At 36.4% G+C, this 22950-nt stretch overlaps 1 protein-coding gene across 4 annotated transcripts in view; it reads left to right on the top strand.

The window, feature by feature from the left end:
- LOC106056704 (unconventional myosin-Ia-like) overlaps nucleotides 1–22950 on the top strand; it is a 111007-nt gene that overhangs the window by 5788 nt on the left and 82269 nt on the right. Inside the window, exon 1 of one of the 4 annotated variants that reach the window (XM_056004204.1) lies at nucleotides 4624–4642. The exons of 2 other annotated variants lie outside the window; for them this stretch is intronic. The gene's annotated coding sequence lies outside the window, so the exon portion shown is untranslated. Of the gene's footprint in view, nucleotides 1–4623; nucleotides 4643–16525; nucleotides 16746–22950 lie in introns of those variants that run through there. One more of the 4 variants, XM_056004201.1, reaches the window with a different exon arrangement.

The raw sequence follows: 22950 nt of genomic DNA, 5'->3' as shown, positions 1-22950 counted from the left end.
GTCCCAATTAGCTGTATCACATTGTAGTAATTAATGACAACCACGCTCAAACGTATGCAGTATATGTGAAACCTGTGCGCTACAAACTTCTGACTTAAATCGTATGCACAAAAGACGTGTGACAGTCTATACAATTCGAATCATGCTTCCATGTCTGTCTGTGTGTGTGTTCTATTTAAGCAATTTAACGTAAGACACAGTTATAAAGCTCTGACCTTTGTGTACATTTGTGTGTGTGTGTGTGTGTTATTGTTACCATACAATCATGAGAAACGCGATACCGTAATAAGCCTATAACATTGTATGTGATAATTATGACACTATTCGTGACATTCTTGTAACATATTGAGGAGTGGGCGGAGAGGTTATTGTGTTTCGCACAGAATAGTGTCCTCGTGTTATGCGTTGCAGCATACTTGTTATAACTCCCACCCTTTTGTTTTAACTCTTTCTCTCCGTAATTATTCACCACTTTCTGGTGGAATCAACGCTGGTATCGTCAGTTAGGAGAGAAAGAGTTAAAGCGACATTCTTGTAACATTGCAAATGATAGAGAGGCTGCTTACATGTTCGTTGATGGCGTACTTCGCATAGAACATTGGCGTCATGTTCCTCAGTACCACAGTTTTAATGAGTCCGTTTTTCAATTGTAGTGTTTCAAGTGATATATTACCTCATAGTTCTAAAAACTGCAACCAGGAAACATACACATGAACAGGCCATGTAAATAATTTATAGTCTTCCTTATGGCGGTTTGTAAATTCATAAAAAAAATAAATAAAATAACCAAGTCTATTTAAATGTTTAGTTGTTTTGACAAGATCCAACAAGCTTAGAATCGCTTTCCTTCAAGGTACAATACCAGGTGAAAGAAAGTGAGAGAAATATAACAAACAAAATTAGACCGCATTTGATTTCAAAAATTTAACTGACAATTAGATGGTCGAGAAAGTTGATGTGAAATGGCGAAAGAGTCAACAGAAGCACTACATTTACTGTCCCTACCGTGGTCATTACTTGAACACTTTTTTTTTTCGCATCAATCCTATCACTGGCTACCATTGATAAATCAGGTGTTGCAGTTTATAGAAATAGTCTCTAGAGTTACCTGTCTCCTTATTGGTTTAAATGCATTTATCAAAGAGACGAACGCAGCCTTTTACATTTTTTTTTTTTTTGCTGTTAAGTAAAAACACATGTTTTTTGTTTTTTTTTGGGTTGGAAGGTCAATCCTAGCAACTCTGATGCTATAGCCCAGTGATGGCTGACCTAATTCGACAGGCGGGCCATTTTAATTTCCGACACTCGATTCGCGGGCCATATGGCCGAAAAGGTACAAAAACGAAATAAAATCAACCTGAAACTGATTAGAAACTAACGAGACATCGGACGTTTATCTTATTTTTTCGCTTCGGAAAATGGCTTCATTTCGTTACTTAAAAGTGAGCACCATTGTTGCTAGTTTTACCACCGACTCATTTTCTTGTCTCTTTTGGTAAATAATCAAATCTGTAGGCGTGGTTTAACATTCTTTTATTCGCGGCTCAAACCAGGAATGCTGCCATATTTGTTTCATAATGCCTTTGTATATGTTTTTTTTTTTTTTATAAACAGCCACACTTTCTTTAAATATTAAATATGCTAGCTTATTATCTTGTTCCACAAAAAGTAAAGATCTGTCCACTTCTCCTGGTAGATTCTACATTCAGAGTCCCATTTCAGAAATGCACAAATGTTAAAGTGAAGGCCTTAACGAAGGAAAAGATGCATATTTCAACATTTTTTTATGAAGGGGGGATTTTCTACTATAGTAGTGTGCAGACGTTTCGGCGGGCCGAATAGAACCATGTCCCGGCCCGCGGGCCGTAATTTGGGCATCACTGCTCTAGCGAGTCTCTCCGTTGGCGCTACTGCTCACCGTGTTTCCCCCTGTACACCTTTATTCACGCTTGCCAATTGTTTCACGTAACTGAGACACGTGACAAAACAATGGGATTTGGGGGAGGGGGTGGGAAAACGTTACGTTTCACATAACACACCAAGAAATGACATTTTTCTCCTACTCCTCAACTACACACGCACGCCGCCGACGCACTAGTCCCTCCCCCCCCCCCCCTCAAAAAAAAATTAGCGTAGAGAAAAAAAAAAGATCAATATCCTTCTATAACTTCCCTCCTCCCTGCCCCTTTAGTTAAAGGCCTGTGCTGAGGGCTCCACCACTGTGAAAGGCGATGACGCTACTTTGATTCATAGAACGTAGTCTGCAAAAGAGTACAAACGTTTGGCCTTGACTAACCAAATCAACTTCATAGATACATTGGGTAAGGGCTTTGTGCCTATGTATCAAATGCATTGATCTTTTTAAAAAGTGTTTTGTGTCTATGAAAAGAAAAGGAAGAGGGGGGAGAAGTGACGAACTATTAAAGAGCTTGTGAAGATTAATGATATAGATTTATCACATTTCTTTGTATTTTTCACATAGATCATAAATAACAGCATGGTCGGTTTGTATGTGTTTCCGACTTTCTATACAATGGTCCCGAGATCGAACTATTCAACTATATATATATACCGGTACCCTCTGTCAACTCTAGCCCTCCTGGTAGAGGTTTGGGCGGGACGGAATAATCTTTAATGGACCTCGTTCACCAATCGTAAACAAACACCATTTTGCCACGTGATTCTCTATCTTTTCTATACAAATTACGTAATCCATAAAGGGTGTCACGTGATACGTTTTTTTTTTCATTGTTTTATCAATATTATCACGTGTTGTTTGTTTACGATTGGGGAATGAGGTCCATTCTGAGGAACGCTTGAAATTAGTCAGTCAAGATATTTACAAATGGCTAGTTGTTGTGTGTGGTACGTATGTGAGGCTGTTGAATCCTTTGTTTCTCCGCTTGCAGACTTTGTGAGTGCACATGACTCACCTCTTCTCGTGTCACTCTCTTGTCTCCTACTTCAATTCTTGCTGTCTATAGAGCAGAAATCAGACGGACTTTATTGATCGCCAAGTTGTGTAACCAACAATGGTGTCAGAATCTAGAACGTTTCCCCGTGTTGGCATTGAATCATATGCCCTCTTATAGCGTCCAGTATTACACCTAACCTAGCTGACGCGTGTATACAGAGCTGGTACATGTAGTTAGTTGAAGGCTTAAATTTACATTTTTTTAAAAAGTCAGGGCCATTGAATGATGTACAATAAAGGTGTCAGCCGTAACCAAAACATTATTTGCATTCTCAAAACGTATAGAATCAATAAATCTGTTCATTGTGCAACCTTCTTTTGACCCATTTTTAATGGCGCGCACACACACTTGGACTTCATCCACCAATCGTAAACACCCTTTAAGTCACGTGCTTCTGCATCCCTTTATACAACTCACGACCGAGGATATCACTTGACCGCATTTTTCGATGTTTTATCCTTGGACATCACGTGACCTATTGGTAAATAAGGTCGGATTTATTCTACTTCCTTAACATCTAAGCAGTATAGAGAATGTAGACTGTAACTATTTGTAATCCACTGGACAAGTCACTTTGGACTATAATTAAAGTAACGTGCAATACTCGCACGTGCTTTCATGATCATCCTTGACCTTGACCAACATTTACTTGGCGAATTGTGGAAGTGTGTTATCGTTACGGTTGATTGAACAGTTTCTCAATGATAAAGTAGTCCCACGCTGGCAAAGTGCGCGACGATAGACAACTCCTTTGTTGGACTGTCTGGTGACCTGAAGACCAAGGTTAAATGGTGCACGCCTTAGCTCCAAAATAAGTGACCTGTGTAGTTAAACATACATCCTATATAGGATGTATGATATATAAAGAAAAGTTCCCTTTTTTGACGTTGCGATATATATTGCAGATGATGTTAAGGTCATCTGCTTCTTTTGGCCAAACGGTTAACGAGCATGGTGTTATATTGCCAGCACAACGACCAACCGCCTTTACTTTCCCCAATTTAAGTCAGGTACGCATTAGAGCTTGATGGACTCGAGGGCGCCTTAAAAATCCCTAAATTCGGTTCGGAAGAAAAACGTTTAACCACTCAGCCACCGCGCCGCCACCGCGCCCCCCTATATATATATAAATATAATATAATATTAAAGTAAATAACAACCCGTCCGCCCCTTTCCCGTTTGTCGTTTTCACGCCATGTTTATTCATTAGTATTAGTCCAGTGGAGCTCGGACATCTTGTTCTCTGTATTGCAGGGAGCGTCCTCCCCCCCCCACCCCCACTTCCATCCTCCACATGATGCTATACCTGAGATTCAAAGACCCGCTGATAATTTGACAGGTTTACGCTGGGAGCGGTCTAGGGCTTGTTTTACGTAGGTGAAGGTGTCAATAGTATAGAAGTATATATGACTTTGAAGGTGTATTTTTTTTTCTTACCTTTTTCGGACGTCTACATAGGAGCGCCTTACACTTCCATAGTACACCGACACACTGTGTTACATAGTACACCGACACACTGGGTTGTTTTTGTTCTCAAGACAGCTGACATTTATTTTCAATTTATTTCTGAGCCAGTTTTTTTTCTTTCCTTGCTGGTACAATGTATTGCAAGGGAGGGTAAGAACCTACTCCAGACAACTGAAGTAACATTTCTATTATCTGGGAAGGTAGGTCACACTTAAGGAGCATTCTTTTTTTTTTTTTTTTCAGATAAAGGAAGTATTAGCTCTTCAAATGTACAACTTGTCTTGCCCGTGTGTACACCGTGTACGCCGCGCTAAGCAGTGATGCAGTACACCTTATTACGTTTGGAACGAGGAAGTGCTAGGTCGAAATAACCCGCTGCTAATTACTGGCGTGGCACAAGTAGATTTCTGAAGTGATTTGAAGTGTTCGATATCACTTTGTACACGTAAAATAACGTGTGATGTATTTGAATACAAATACATGTATTAATGAAGCTGTTTCCAATTCAAAATCACTCGTAAAAAATAAATATGACATAAATTATCGTTTGGGACATACACGAAAAAAAATGGAATACCGGCTTCTCTTTTTTTTTTTTTTGGCCATCAGCAAACAAAAGTGGAAAATTGTCAAACATGTTTGTATTTGTATTATTTAAAGTTTACATTAGTCAATTTTGTCTTTATATAAATGCAGGTATACAAGATAACATATGCCCGAAACAGGGAGGTCTGAAATCAGCAGTGTTTAAACTGATAAACTTTGACTTAGTCATCTAGAAGTGAAGAATTTCTCTGACTTTTTGAAAGGTGTCCAACATTTTATTTATGAACTTGATCTAAATCTATTTCCAAAAGGTGAAAAAAAACAACAACAACATAATGCATTGCTGTAATTTCGTGATCTTTGGGCGCCTCTAAGTCCACCCAGCTGTAATGGGTATCTGACATTAGTCCTGGAAAAGTTATAGCGGTTGGTCGTTGTGCTGGCCACATAACACCCTCGTTAACCGTAGGTCACAGAAACAGATAACCTTTACATCATCTGCCCTATAGACCTCAAGGTCTGAAGGGGGAGAACTCTACTCTTATTGCTGTACACGTAGGTCTCTCATGAAGTAAGAATGGTGAGTCTTTCCAGTTAGAGTGAGCTAGTTAGAAGTTTGTTGTTTTTTGTTAATTGTGTAATTTATCAGTCTTAACATGTCATTCATCTCCGAACAAGGATTTGCTTTTTATTTTCGTAGAAAAACACTCGAGTGATTTTATTGGGCCGTAGTACTTCAAGAGTATGTAAATTTCCAATTAATGGATTATTAAAAAAAAAATGGGTCACGATGTCCAGTGGTTCTCAATCAGTGCAATCGTCTGCTCAAGGAAAATAGTATACTTATTTTATAAGAATTACAAATAATAATAATAATCGTTATTGTCGTAAGGAAATTTGTCTTACAATTTGTGTATTACACCAAACAAAATATTAACTATAAAAAACTAAAATGTACATACACACCAGACACTCATAATTTGCACGTGAAAAGCAACGGGTTGGATTTCCATCTATGCATTGTGCTTTTATATTTTGTTATATAGTATAAAATATGTTTACCAATTAGCGCTATTTCATTCTTTTAGCTAAACAAAAAAATAAAAATTGGTAAAAAAAATGTAAAAATTAAAAAATATTATTAACGCACAGACTTATCGTTGTTGGTCTATATCTATTAAAATTTAATAACATGGCTGATCCAAACTAATTGATACAATTACACTTTGTATAAGCTTTTTTTTTTTTAAACGTATTTTTTACAGTTATTCTTGTTAGCGGCCCCCGAAAGGGGAAAAAGCCGCTATTAGGTTTGTGCAAAATGTCCGTCTGTCCGTCTGTCCGTCTGTCACACTCAGATCTCGAAAACTAGAAGAGATATGAAAAATATTATTTCATCATTAAATCCGGCTTGAAAAGTTTAGGTGCAACGGCTACTTTTGGTTTTCTAAAAGCAAACCGTTTAATTTATAAAATTAATTATGCAAGCGATTTTTTCATAAAAATACACCAATTCTAAAACAATTACGTAAATGTAAGGGAGGCAATGTTACAATATGCTAACAAAGATGGACAATTTTTGTGTATTTTCAGTATCACTAAGTCAAATATATTTTTAAAATGTACAGGAAATGTTTACAACAAATACAAATAATAGTTAAAGACGTTTTTTCTGGTCAACTAGCTGCTAAAATTAAAAGAAAACATTTATGTTTGTTTATAAAGGCTAATAATGCACTTTGTATGTAAATATCACGCACATTTTTTTAAATGGACTTTTTATGCAGCGATTTTCGTGCAGTAGCGTAACGTCGCAACATGATCAGGTGCTAAACCAATTCCTTAAACTTTTTTAAAAAATCAGATTTTATTTATTTTTTGTTTAGTGCCCCCATCCGAATAAAAGAAGCTTATTTTTGTGCGTTTTGTCTGTTGGTCGGTCTGTCCGTCACGATTAGATTTAAAAAACTAGAACTCTAAAAGCTATTGAAAATCTGATTTACCCTTTAATGTTCCTCCCATAACATCTCAATAGTTTTAAGTATCTAAAATTGATTGTTCCGGATTTTTTTGTGCAAAACTAATCAACGCCAACAAATGTTTGTTTGCTCTTCTAACTTGTATTACATTCAATTTCCATGCTTAAACGTTGCAAAAACACATTATCAATAATATGTTGTTCCGTTTTTTATGTAAATAGCATATTAATGCTAAATCATAATCTCTATACTGACTTATATTTCATTAAGTGTAAAAATGTTCCGGATATTGTTTTATAAAACATGAATTATGCCTAATGATTGTTTGAAATCGCATAAGGCTTTTAAAAAAAGTAATTTACTAGAATTGATTACTGAAAATTACTTTTTAGACATTTAATTTTCTTGTAAAACATAACATAGAAGTTTTGTAATCGATAAAGAAAGTTCCGGATTTTGTTTCTTACAAATCGTCGCCAGAAATTTCCGAATTTATTTAAAAATCTACTAACGCCAAATAATTGTTTGAACTCCCTCTTCTAATTAATTAACAAATAATCTTCTCATTTACGAAATAATGTTTTTAGGGATTTTTATGAAAAATATTTTAACTCACTACTCTCTTACAGTACATTTCACTTTCTACCTAAAACATTAAAAAATCTAATTATCGTTAATATTATGTTCCGATTTTTAAGGAAAACAGAATCCAAACACCAAAGTAAGGTATGAAAATCTCTCCACGTGGCTGTAGTACATCTAATTTTTATACGAGACCATCCAAAAAATTTAATTAACGGTATTACATTTATCTGAAATTCTCTTTTTCTTTTACTATTTATACAAACATCCGGAACAATCTATTATATAAACTTTTCAATTGTGTTCATACCTAAAAATTATTGCGATGTTTTGAAACGTAAAATAAAGGTTAATCAATTTTTAATAACTTTTAGTTGTTTTTTTTATATCAAGATAACGGACAGACCGACTGACAGACAAAACGCAAAAACAATGCGGCTTTGATCCTTTTTAAATAATATCTATTAGAACTCAGTGCACCAATGTCTATGAACCCTCGTTAAATATCTCGTGTAAATAAAGACATTTTTTTTATGGTACCGGTACTAGCCTATTGTGAGGTAATGGAATTTTTTTTCTTTGACGTCATATGAATGGACTCTTTAAATGTAATGTTAAAAGAACGCACTCGGTGCACCAATGTCTATTAACCCTCGAAAAAATTGCTTGTATTAATGAAAACATATTTTAGTCTAACTAAGCCGTGTGACGTAGTGTTTTTTTTTTCCTTTGACGTCACATGGAATGAATTCTTTAAATGAAATGCTAAAAGAACGCACTCGGTGCACCAATGTCTATGAACACTCGAGAAATGGCTCGTGTTGATAAAGGTGATTTTTAGTCTAGCTAGGCCTTGTGACGTAGTGTTTTTTTTTCCTTTGACGTCATATGGAATGAATTCTTTAAATGAAATGCTAAAAGAACGCACTCGGTGCACCAATGTCTATGAACACTCGATAAAAGGCTCGTAATGATGAAGGCGATTTTTATTCTAGCTAGGCCGTGTGACGTAGTGTTTTTTTCCTTTGACGTCATATGGAATGAATTCTTTAAATGAAATGCTTAAAGAACGCACTCGGTGCACCAAAGTCTATGAACACTCGATAAATGGCTCTTATAGATAAAGGCGATTTTTAGTCTAGCTAGGCCGTATGACGTAGTGTTTTTTTTTCCCTCTGACGTTATATGGAATTAATTCTTCAAATGAAATGAAAAAAGAACTCGGTATAGTAATGTTTATTAAGCCTCGTTATGTGACTCGCGTTTAAAAAAGGAATGATATCTTGATTTAGATCTAATCTAGATTTTTTAAACTAGATCTAGATTTTTATTACAGTATATCTAGATCTGGATTTATATTCTAATTAAAATTATTTTAGAGTCTAGATCTAGAATTTCTAGATCTAGCTTAGACTAAAATAGACTAGATTAAGATGTAGAATTTCAATTTCTAAACTTAAAGTGTAAAAAAAAAGTGTAGATTTTCATTTCCAAACGTTTTGATCAATATTGTAATGTTTTAATATACTAAAACTAATCTACTATTTTTTTATTAAATTGAAATTGAAATTTACGGCAAATGAATCTTTGAAACATTATTACTTTTGACCATCGGATGGCTGCCTGGTCGTGCGGTTTGCGCGCTGGACTGTCGTTCAGATTTATGGATGGCCCAGGGTTCAAACCCTGCCCGCTCCCATCCCCCGTCGTCCTGCGGGAGGTTTGGACTAGGAAGTAATTATCTTCAACTCTGAAGGAACATCCGAAACGTGTAAAACATTTTACATCAAAATTAAATCACCTCTTGAATATTATTTGCGAATATGCAGATCCGACAGGGATCCGACTTCGACGGGGGCCGCCTCTGAGTTTGTGTAACACAAACTCTCTTTGTAATCTTGTCTTTGTTGTTTAGTTTATGCCAAGTAGCTTGATTGTTTCTCTCCCTTCATTGGTAAAGTTTGTATTGGTACTGGCTATCTGGAAAACCAAAGTCCACACCAAGGATCTCATCTACTAATGTAACTAATCGAATGTAAACAAATCGCAAGAAATCCCACACTGCCTTCTCGGGAATGTTAATTAATGAACAATTGATTAGCGGTATCATCCCCTCTCCACCTAATCATTCACCTCCCACACGATCTATTACAGTTTTTGTCAATTTAGCAGACATTTTTTAGTGTGACATGACAGAAGCGTCTAAAACATTCTTGGAAAAAGTTGGCCCCTTTTTGTTGAGAATGTTTAGTGTCAGACATTGTAATATAAAAAAAAAAAACCCTTGAAAGGAACTTCAACTTAAAACGCCTTTTTTTTCTTTCACATGCGAGTTTTTCTTTACTTGGATTACGTTGTATATCACTTGTCTCTCTTTGAAGCTGAAGAGGCATATTGATCGAATGTCTTTACGTGCTTAATGATAATAATAATAATAGTAATATTAAAGGGACTACGATGAATTTTGTTTCCCTTTAACAAAACTCGACCCTGGCAGCGGCAGAGAATGAATGCTCGTTCTTTTCTAACATAATAATAATAATAATAATCTTTATTATCCATAAAGAAATTATTCAGTTCTTTCAGTATTTCCTGGATAGCTTTCCTTCCAATTTTTTTTTTAAGATTCATTGTCCGCCATTGCTATGATTATTTATAATGTATCCGTTCATCTTGATTAACTCGTGTATAGGTCAGTGCCCACTGGATGTTTACACGTTTTAACTGAAATAAAGCCTGCACCGAATGATTGCATATATGACACTCTCTATATTGGATTGCTCAGTGACGCAAGTGGAACTCCACCTTATCTTGCTTGCCATCAAGGAGAATGTGTTGTATACCCAGGACCCGCGTAGCTGCTCTGAACTTCGCGAACATTTACTAAACTTCTAGAATACCAAAATAGTTGCTCTGTTGACAATCGTTATGATTCTGATAGAAGTAGACTTGCACTAATGGAATGTTAGTGTTATTATAAACCTAGCCTTATAAACCCATCCTAAAGTCTGTCATCTGGTAACTACAATCGTTACGGTCTGATTCTGTTTTGATATGCATTAGACTGCAAAGCGTTCTTTACCCAACACTAGTAAATTAGGTCATCTATAAACACTGTTCTCTCGTTTGGGAATTCAAATATTAGAAAAAAATAGTTATGTAAGTAAACATTACATCATTGATAGTATTATACATAGATAATATTATTTTTATCAAATGATTTAATGAGATTCCATTCAGGTATTTATTCTTGTTGTTGGCCTCATTCCTACCTGCATTCAGTAGAGCGACTATGGTTCATCTCAAACACTTTTTCATGTCAGATATTTATAATTATAATGCACAAAAAAATATAAACTTAACTTTATTGCGCTTCGAACTATCTTTACAATGCTTTGCTCTAGACCCGGGGTCGGCAACCTGCGGCTCGCGAGCCACATGCGGCTCTTTGGGTGTGAAGCTGCGGCTCTTTAGTTCCATAGTCAAATATTATGTATTTTATCGAAAAAAACTTTTTTTCAAATAGTTCTGACTCGTTTAATGATGATTAGGCACTGATTATGTCTCTCAGCCACTTGAAATCACCACGGCCCTTTGTCACATCATCAGTCCGTCGGTAGCTCTCGAATAACGCCGTCGTTGGATCTATCTATGTAGGTTTTAATTCGCTCATAAGCGGGGCGAATTGGCGTTTTCACTGGTGATTTGGCTTTGACGTATATTTTATTTCAAGTAAATAACTTAAAAGCAAATAGTGTTCTAAAAGTTAGAAGCAATGTACAAGTACTGCTAATCTGGCAAGCTTTGTAGTTCTACTAGAAATTGCTCAAAAAGGCTAAACATTCACAGATGGTGAGTATGTCAAATATTGCTTCCTACGAGCATCTGAAGAAGTGTTTCATGATTTCAAAAACAAACCAGAATTCTTGGAAAAAAAAAATATTTGCCACTATACGCTAAAACAGCACAAGATAGAATAGCTAAAATGTCTTCCAATGATTAAAATGTAACATATTTGAAGGTGGAGGATATTCAACTTTCTTCTGCATTATTATTTGCTATAGATGAGTCTTGCGACATAAAATACACGGTACAAGTTGCCCATTTTGTCTTCCCAAGGTCCAAAAGAAGAACTTCTAGGATTGCTAACGCTCTCTGGACAAACTAGAAGGGAAGATAGAGCGAATGCCTTGCAAAAATACCTTGAAGACATTAAGCTCGATTTAAATAAAATTGTTTCAATAGCCACTAATGGAGCCAGACGTATGACTGAAAAATTGAAAAAGCAACAACGATTTTTCAGAGCAAAATAAACCACGAAATTCTTACGTTTCACTGAATAATACACCAAGAAGGGCTTTGTGCCCAAACATGAATCTAAAACTACAAGGAAAGGGATACCCAATCTATGTTTTGGTAGAAGAATTATTTTGTTTTGAAGATAAAAAATATTCTTTGTGCAGAAATTATTCAGAGCTGTCAATTACTTCATTTTCAATTTGTAAAGCAATATTGCGACTGTTGACATGAGTTACTTCAGCACAGTTATAAAATAAAATTAAAGATGACTTTGTCGACAAATTTGAGCAATTCAAAACACACAAAACGATTGTAGAATTTATAAAAAAAAATCTTCTCAACGCTATTAGTACCGAAATCCACATCGAGACATTTGGAATTGATGCTGGATCTCTGGACATGCAATTGATTGATTTAAAAAGTAAAGCTTTGTGGAGTGGAAAATTGACAGAGTTGCAAGAGTTGAAGGTCCAGACATGAATATAACGCAACAAAAGTGGACAGCTTTAAAAGAAATGCGCGAGACTAGACACTTATATTCGACGCCTGGAATAGTCTTCCAGATTGCTACAGTCAGGTGAAACGTTGACATTCGGAAGGCCGACAACCGTCGGATCTGCATATTCGTGCGAGCAAGCGATCTCTTCAATAAATATAATTAACAGTAAAGTAAGAAGCCAACTAACAAATGAAAATTTAGAGTTGTGCGTACCGTCACACATAAAAGCCCTATATATAATGGGCTTTTTTGTGACGGCACGCACCGGTACGGCGTACCGCTAACTTTTTCAATGTGGGAGAAAAATATTACTTTTCTTGTATTTTAACGTTTATTATTAATTTATAAGTGCTTGAAAGTAAGGCAGTCCATCACTGAATAACGGCACTTAATCACTGAGCACCGGCACCTATTTAAAAAAAAAAAAAAAAAGCACTGTATATATTGGAAGAAAAAATCTTGTGGCTCTTTAAAAACTTTGAAATTTTGTAAATTGTAATTTTTGGCTCTTTTGACTTAAAAGGTTGCCGACCCCTGCTCTAGACTCGAACAAAGTACTTTGTCTGAAAAGCTTAATGTTAACCATGTCCCTTAATTGTACTGCACATTTAGATTTTTTTTTTCAGTCCTAGCATGTAAACCTTGTAACTGAAATGTTCATAACACCTATAAAAAAAGGTAAGGTTTCCCTTTCAGACCTTGGGGCAGATGATGTTAAAGGTCATCAGATTATGTGGCCTACAGTTAACGACAGTGTTTTGTGGCCAGCACAACGACCAACCGCCTTTACTTTTCCCCAACTAATGTCAGGTACCCATTAGAGCTGGGTGGACTCAGAGGCGCCCGAAGATCCCGAAATTAAAAATCCCAGTCTTCATCAGGATTCGAACCCCGGACCCCGGTTCGGTAGCCAAGCGCTTTACCACTCAGCCACCGCGCCTCCATAACACCTATACAAGTCCTTATTATCCAGCTATTTATCATGTTAGACTCGTTCAATAATGATCTAACTTAAATAGCACAAATGTATCCTGATATCTGGATCTATTTTATGTTCATACTATTTATTTATGTCTATGGTTCATATTTGACGAGAGTTAGATATTGAACGGAAGAGAGCAAGATTATCCTAAAGGATGGGGCTTTCATTGATAAACCTTTAGTGAAAAACGTAGCACTGAGATTAATGGCGCGAAGTTGTCAGAGAGTCGACACGTGCCCCACTTCTACGCTCTCTTCTCCCTCGACATACATTAAAATGTGGACATGTGGTCATTTTGGGAGTACTACTTGACTAGATGGCTGCCTGGTCGTGCGGTTTGCGCTCTGGACTGTCGTTCGGATTTATCGACGGTCGAGGGTTCAAACCCTGCCCGCTCCCATTCCCCGTCGTCCTGCGGGAGGTTTGGACTAGGAAGTAAACTATCTTCAACTCTGAAGGAACATCCAAAACATGTACAACATTTTACAAAAAAACAACAAACATCCAACCAAAAATTTGTTTTATCAGTTTTTAACAAACTTTTAGCGGGCTAGTTGTAACTTCTCATACGATGCCACATTGGTCTAGTCACCAATCCCTAACCTAGAAACAAATAGTGGAAAAAAAATGGAAGGGGGTGTTCTAATCTTGCAAGTTCCCAAGTAGGGAAGTATGACAAATTAGTCTATGTGAAAAATGTTTGTGTGTCTACTTGGTAGTCAGTTTGCCTGTATACATTCTTTTGCCGCGCACAGGGCACTGGAATGACGGGTAATTAAATATTCAAATTACCGATACAATAGTTATTAGCCATATAGAGGTAATAAGCGTTTTGTTTCCCACCAGCAATTCTATTTCTGTAAAAACGAAAGGGTCTTGGTTGGGGGGGGGGGGGGCGGAAGGCGTATTTGACGTTACATTTACTGGAGTGTAGAGAGAGTGTAGACCTATCCACATGGGTAGCACGTGGACCAAAGTAAATTGATTTTTTTTTCTCTATTCAGCGCAAGTGGCCCACGGAACTGGTCCACTGGTAATGGCCTGTTCGTGTGTTAAATGGTCAATAGATCTTGCGTAGCATGACAAAATGCCTTTCCTTTTTATTTCAATGTTTATATTAAATTTCGCAATTAATTTTTTTTTCGACTACACGGCGACATAATCAATCTTGTTATTGACAATAAACAAGGCGATATCACTTTGTTGATATTTACACCGTTGCTGAACTTACACCCTGCTCTTATGTTGGTTGTAACACGTTTTTGTTTCTAGTGCAATTTTGTTTTTTACTGATAATTTTAAAAGTCCAGTACATTGATCGAAGGGCTTGTAGTACTGTTCACAAGTACACCCAGATATTACAGCAAACATTGCACTATCTTCTGATTTCTCAGCAAATAATAATATGTTGACTTTTAGCGTACATGTTTGCAATATTGCACTCAAGATGGTTTGCATTTGCCCATTATATGTCAACATTGAATTATTGCCGACAGACACTGAACACACACACAAAAAAAAGTTTGTAGATTTAAATGGCTTTTAACGAAAGTCTTGAAACCCCCATTCCTGGTCAGATTAACTTAGATTCAATGTAAATCCGGCAAGATAATCAAGGTGAGTTTAGACAAACTAAGTAGATATTATACAAACATTCTAACACAGAAGTACACGAACTTTGGAATAGCTTGTAAAGTTAGCTTATGTATTGTATAATACCAAGTTACTAAATGTTCCATCCTAGGATCTGATGGTACTTCGATACCATCTCATCCATGTTCCATCCTAGGATCTGATGGTACTTCGATACCATCTCATCCATGTTCCATCATAGGATCTGATGGTACTTCGATACCATCTCATCCTTGTTCCATCAAAGGATCTGACGGTACTTCGATACCATCTCATCCGTGTTCCATCCTAGGATCTGATGGCACTTCGATACCATCTCATCCATCCGTGTTCCATCCTAGGATCTGATGGTACTTCGATACCATCTCATCCATGTTCCATCCTAGGATCTGATGGTACTTCGATACCATCTCATCCGTGTTCCATCCTAGGATCTGATGGTACTTCGATACCATCTCATCCATCCGTGTTCCCTCGCGGCGACACAGGTGTTACGTTTGACTACAATGCATAATTGAAACAGCCATGAGACGTTAAGAACACTTCATGTAATGATAACATTTTAACCAAGTCAGTGGATCTCACATTGTTTAAAGCGTCGAATAGGAGTATACAAGTAGCAGTCAGTTTACAGAACCTTTTCATGAAGACAGACTAGTGTGAAAGAAAAAAAAATGTGTGTTTTAATTTTTAAATATCAGGCCGTCTGTTTGAATCAAATGGTAGAGCTAACGACCTCGAGGGACTCGGTTACGCTTTTATTCTATCACGAAATCGTTCTTTTTTTGAAACGGGTGTAATTAAGTGGATATTACCGGTTAATGTAATAAGTGCACGAAATATGAATTTAGGGTTACAACTATGATAAGACTTAGAAATAGCCTGGCAGACACTGATCTGGCACAGTTTTCACCAGGAATTAGTGATTTGAATATAAATTTATGGAAATTTCTTCTATTTCGAATTTAAAACTAAGCATGAGGATGCTATTTTTAAATTAGGAACATGGTTTAAGAAAGTATTTGCAGGTAGATTCTCACTATATGTATATATCTGTCTATCGCTCGTGTTAAAATTGGTGTCTCGTCCATCGTAACCGAATCCAGTAGTTGCGGTATTTACGGTACTATCCTCAGCATGTTCAAGTATCCGCGTTACCTGAGTTTCATGGACATAGTCTTGTAACTTCTGCTATTGCAGTGCACAAAGTCCTCGCCAAGTCTTGTAACTTCTGCTATTGCAGTGCACCAAGTCCTCGCCAGCAGCGGAAATGTAACATATCCCGTCTACAGCATCCGCCAAAAGACGCATATCACACACACATACACACACACGCACACGGAGGCATCCAACACATGCGCATTAAAGGGGGCAACCAAATTAAAAGCTTTTTTTTTTTTTAAATTCTTATTCTGATAGCGAACTGTGGCCAAGTCCTCGTGACGTCACGATCTCCCTCTGCCAGAGATAAGACAAGTGTGTTGAATGCACACACTATAAAACATTTCTCAAGCACCTTCTCCTTTTTTTCCCCTTCTCTCCATGTGTGTAGCAGCTATCTGTGCAAGTGTCTTTAAATAACGCAATAACTAATTTCTTTGTTTTTTTTCAACACCCGAGTCAGTCAGACCATAAATACTTTATACTTACTATATACATAGTTGTGTTGTTGTTTTTATGGACGTCAGTTCACAGGCTTGAAGACTTTTTGTCTTTTTTTAGCATTTACTTGGGCAGTGTTGGCCAAGTAGGATATTGAGATATACAGCGATCATATTTCTAAGGTTAGTAGGTTGAGAACTTTATTGACGTACCGTTACTTAGAACTCTATTGACGTACCGGTAATTTTATAGACGTACCTGTAATTTTGAACATTCTGAAACATTTTCTGTACTGTTCTGCACTTTCGATTCGAAATAAATATATTATTTTCAATTTGCAATACAAATATTTTTGGCCATGTTTAAAAGTGGTTGTAGTCTGTTTAAATAATTTCCTTTGTTCTTTGTACTTTTACATTTGGAAATTGTTTTTTTTTTAATTAAAACAAATACAGTCTTCGTCGTGTTTTTAACTGAAAATCCTTCAATGCCTTTCAAATGAGATATTGTGAAGCAATCGTGAAGAAGATTAAATGCACTAAGCAACCAAAGTCATTGTTTCTTTATTATCTTAGCTGTAGGATGTTTATGCAGCAATGTTATGTCAATGGTTTTATTTCATTATCTTAACTCTGTGGCGCCTTTTAACTATGTTATCTGTCTATATAATATCTTTTATCTTAACTGTGAGGCATCTTTGAAACAATGCTACCTGCCTTCAGGATTTAAGATCTTATTCTAAAAACTCATTGTCTTGTCTTCTTCAAATGAAATAACAAGACAGAATTAGATTCGAACACATTTGAATGGTAAAGAAAAAAAAAAGGTAAAAGTTCCCCTTTCAGACCTTGCAATCTATAGGGCAGATGATGTTAAGGTCATTTGTTTCTATGGCCAACGGTAAACGAGCAAGGTTAAACTTGTTGAATTAAAAAGAAATGCAAATAGAAAATCTATATAAAGTTTTCCTCCTCTAGATCCTATATTCACTTTCTCAACTTAGCTAAACAAAACACTTTTTAAACAGAGCAACAAAAAAAACTTCTAAAATGGTTTCACTATCTCAGAGTATCATCCATAAAGTTTTTTGTTCCCGGTCTAAAAATACTTGGTGCCAGAGACGGAGACTACAGTCCCACCTGCAACACTCTTAGCTGATAAGATTTGAGGTTAATTTAACTTTTTTTTTCTTCTTCTTCATTCACGGATAAAAAATGTACATTTACGCGTTTGTTTGGCTTGTCTCTGGGACGAGAGAGGGAAGAGGAAGGGAGCGCGTGAGTCTATTTATACTTACACCAGCCTCTTTATTTAAACTTTATATCAAGGAAAGTTATTGCTTTTTTTTTTCCACCTTCATTTCACAATACATGTACCCCGGATGTTGAGAAAATGAAACAAGAATAGTGTGAGGTTGAAAGTTTGTTGACCTTTGCTCTGTGTGTGTGTATCCTGCTGAGATCAATGTTTGAACCACAAAGTGACAGAAGTAGTGATAACTTTGAACATTAGGCGCTGCACTCCATTGTACTTTAGATTTTCATTTTAAGCATGTTATTTTGAAGTGTACTTTTTTAAGTTTTTTTGGGGGGAGGCTCTCCTGAATTTATTTTCATTACTGAAAATTGCATCCCTTGTTTACTTGTTGTTGTGTCTGTAGGGGGTAGAGTAGAATATGAACATTGTTAGTCAATATTAAATTGGTATCTTTGTGGCAAGAAGTGGCTAGGTGATCTTGGTGAGCACTGTTAGATCTTCTGGCACTGTAAGTTCTTCTGGCACTGTAAGTTCTTCTGATACTGTTAGGTCTCCTGGCAATGTAAGGTCTTCTGGCGCTGTAAAGTCTTCTGGCGCTGTAAAGTCTTCTGGCGCTGTAAAGTCTTCTGGCACTGTAAGGTCTTCTGGCGGTTTCCGTAGCTAAGCGTTTTCTTGCATTCTCATTTGCAGAAATGTATTACAGCGCATACTTCATCATTGTAAAAAGAGCGTCGGTCAAATCAGGAACGGGACCTGGAAAAGCTTAGAGAGTTTAGTGCACACATAAAGCACATTTTGTAGTGGGCCTGTTTTAGTCACGAAAAAGTCGTCGGATGGTAGGACTTATTCAACCTTTATGGCGTGAAATAAAGACAGAATTACGCATTAAAACGCTGGCTTATGGTAACCTTGTGTAGCATGTGATATTGTTTTAACTTTTGCCATAGATGAAGTGTAAACATTAATTCCAAGTACGTTCTTTGTTTTTAAAGCTAACTCTTGTGTATACTTGAAGTATGTCAAACAATGTGTACCTAATGCTGCAGTGCCTCTCGACTGTCATTTGTCAAAATCTTTTTTTAAAAATAAATATCTGCAATGAAATATTTGAAATCGATAGAGAATTCTTGATATCATTATCGTTTCTCTGTATTCTGTAGCATGTTTCTGTGGAAAGGGGTTTGGGTTGTCTGTATTTTTTTTTTCCTTTATTGTCTTTTTTCGTTTGGGTAAAACTTGATTGGTAAGAGTAGAGGACATCATATACTATATAGCATTGACCTTCACCTGAATAATCTAGTAATAATGTTGTTGATGCGTGTTGTAGCAATTACCAACGATGATTTTTTGCGAACAATTGTGTATCTTCAGATAGCCGACACACATTATAACACTTTCTTTAAACCTAAAGTTGTTTTTTTCTATTTTTACAAGTGGCCTTTTTTTGTATTTGCAACCGTCATAAGGATAACTCTTTATTAGCTTACGGTCATAAGAACCTTGTATGTAGTAGAGGCCAAAAGCCTTTTACGTTCCACTGCAAAAGTCACTCTCCATTTGGAGGTGGATGAAACAAATTTAAAGAGACTTCAGTTTCTATTTATTTATCTATTCCTCATGATACTCGTAATGGCAGTCGAAAATTCAAGCATTTTGACTTTCTCACTACTTGCGCAGTACACTTCTTGTATTAGTTCTTCTTTCACTTCTTGTGTTAGTTCTTCTTTCACTTTGTCCGTAAATGGATTAAATTTCCTCACCTGGGCACTGGCCCCTTACAATTTCTTTTGTTTTCGCGAGTTCTAGATAACCATAACTACTTTTTAACCGACATAGCTGACCTTCTTGACGCAATCTTAAAAGTAACAAACGAATGAAACAAATATTAATCTTTGTTGTTTGTGTGTCTACGTTTGCCACAACCTGACACTGCAGGTAACCACAGTTTATAATACCGTTATAATATTGCTCGCAGTTCTAGTAAAGTCTTGTCCATTCCCCACTGGTCTAGGGTCTACTCTAAAACTGAGTCAGCGTAAGTGATCCTTGTCTCGCTGATCAAGTGACCACTTCAGCCTATACAAACATAGATCACACCTAAAACAGTTTTACAACGCCAGTGTCCTTCACACGTGGTGCCTATTTATAGCACGTGGTATTTCGACTCCTCTTAGTTAAAGAGTAGACTGCTTTGTACAGAGTCACGCTAGAGAGGCAAGCTAGGGTCTTGCGCCTTATGGCCAGACTTCTTATTAATTTATTATTTATTAGTTTTGTAAAGCGCATGTTTTATGCTATGATCATACTCTGGTCCAATCTCACCCCCCCCCTCCTTTTGTGGACATATATTGAGAGAATGAGTATCTGGAAGAACGTTTTCTTGATGTCTTTAGGCACTCTTTAGGCATTCTGCCTCATATCTGCCACACATGTATTCTTTTCTAGTTGAACCGTGACAGTGCCCGCACAAAATTTGAGTTTTAAATCTTTTTATTATTTTTACCTCTCTATATCGTGCTTCTCTCCCCTTCCCCCCCACTTTGTTTTTCTTTTTACATAAAAGACTTCCTCACAATTTTTGTTTTGTTTGGTTTCGTTTGTTATGTTGATTAGCAGTCGTGGTAATTCGGTCCCAGACTTTTTAATTAATCAGCGTCAGAGATTTATTATCATCTTTTCGTTTGGGTGAGAAAAGTGAGCTGAACGAATTGAATCGGTCGGAAAAGTGTACACAGCTAATGTAGTCGTTTCACGTTCAAGCCACACTATATTGTACACTGTACATGATTCACCAGGAAACTATTTTATGTCGTGTGTGTGTGTGTGTGTGTGCTTGTCTTGTGTTGGTGTGGGAATACCATCTGTTTGTTCTCTTAACTTTTCTAATTGTTTTTGGATTAGCTGCATACACACACACACACACATATATATACATACACACACATACATATATATATATATATATATATATATATATATATACACACACACACACATATATATATATACACACACACACACACACACACATATACATACATATGACAGAATAGAAAATGGATAATGTCAGCATAGCTAAACTGGGGCAATGCTAAAGTTGACATTAATATTATTGATTGATACAAGTCAAGCTTCTTTTTTATCACTTGGCATTTATTTTCATTCTGTCTCGCTCTCTCTCTCCCTCCCCTCTCTTTATCTAATTAAGCTGCGAGGTTTGAAAATCATATTGCTAAGTACTTCTGAGCCCATTTTGTTTTTGTTATCACAACGAGTGCCATTCCAACTGGACATCGATATAAATGGCATTGCTTTACCTCTGTAAAAACGAATTAAAACATATGATGTAAATGGCATTGCTTTACCTCTGTAAAAACGCATTACTCATCCAGAGACGTCTTTCTAAATCGTGTTAAAAAAACAAAGGTTTTATTACTTTAGAATTTAGGTGAATGATATCATTCTCCGACATCCTGATACTGCATGTCTCCTATTCTTATCGCCTGTTTACAATGCCGATACATAGACTTGTTCCAAAATACCAATCCTATATTCTTTTCCACTGAGAGGAGCCTTTCTACAGTATTGATGAAAACTACTTTTCGACCATATTACCGTGATGAGTGTGTGGTTTCATTAAAACGCTAGCCCCTAACTTTGGTCACCAGGTTAGGTCATTCCCCTCAACAAGAACGCACTCAGTTCAAGCCACTCTAAGACATGACACCATGACATCTAGTCTAGATGTATTCGTTGGGCTTTAGTTGAACTACCGCCAATGGGACCACAGTTAGCAAATACAAAACAAGGGGAAATAACATTTCTTGTATGTCAGCCGACACAACACATCTGTTCATGTCCTAATCGCCATCAATGAATTAAGGTGTATCCTATTATGGGCATGAAATATTTACGACTGAAAACCGTTGCAATTTTAAAATAACAATAAGGCTTGTCTTCGAGTCTGAGGATAAGGCCAATAATAGAATATGCATCCTCTGTTTGGGACCCCTTAACTCAAGAAAACATTAAGAAACTGGAACAGACACAAAATAGAGTAGTAAGATTCTTAACAAACGAATATTCACATTTGACTAGAAGTAACACCTTTAGTAAAATCACTAAATTTAGAAAGCCTTCAGGACAGAAGATGCAAAAGTAAAGTAGCAATTATACATAAAACACTGAACCATAATCTTCAAATACAAAAACAAAATTTAATAAAATACTCAGAAAGACACAAAGATAAAGGCACATTCCTCATCCCATATGCTAGGACAAATTTGTACAAATACTCCTTCTTCCCTAGTGCTATTAGAGCCTGAGCTATCCAGGAAAACCAGTGACATGACAGAATTTAAGTCATTGGTTAATATGCATGACTTAATGCATGACGCGTAGGACGTAATCATCTTCTTTTTTGAAGTAACGTCAGTATTATATAAGATTAGAAGATGAAGATAATTAGGAATGCAGTATTTCCCGTGGCTACGCAGCCCCAGCTGTGACCTACATATTTTGTTATAATAGGCGTTTTTTGTTTTTAAAATTCGCAAGTACTTTCAATAATTTAATTGCTAAACTAAGAGCAAAGAATAAATACATTTTGAACTGTCACTTACAGTATGACCAGTACATTTCTATGAGACTGTTCATCTCCAATCTGTAACTCCTCTAATCAAAGGTACACAGTGGATTATACATTTTAATTCTACCTGTTTATTTACATATTACTCATTCAATTATCTATCTGGCACGCTCAAACAACACTCTTCAGAATGTTATCCCACAGGATGTCATCCGTCTCCGCTCCTTCTGGTCACAAAGGGTTATCTTAGCACAAAATAAACATGACCCAATTAACTCAACATAGTTTAATTAACTTACGCTCGACCCCGTTCTTATTTTATTTTTCTAAAAAAGACAGTAAATACCCCCCACCGGTCATGAAACATTGTTAAATTGACACGTGACTTCAATATGAAATCTAAGATGAACTAAAATGACTTCTTCATCATCTGCCCTATAGATCGCAAGGTCTGATAGGAGAACTTTACTTTTTTTTTTTTTGTAAAGATGAACTAAAGATGTTATTATAAGACGTACGTAATTCGATGCACAGCTGTTAAT

Source organism: Biomphalaria glabrata, chromosome 11 (assembly GCF_947242115.1).
Source record: "Biomphalaria glabrata chromosome 11, xgBioGlab47.1, whole genome shotgun sequence".
In the NCBI taxonomy this organism is placed as follows: domain Eukaryota; kingdom Metazoa; phylum Mollusca; class Gastropoda; family Planorbidae; genus Biomphalaria; species Biomphalaria glabrata.
This window is presented reverse-complemented; position numbering and strand designations above follow the sequence as displayed.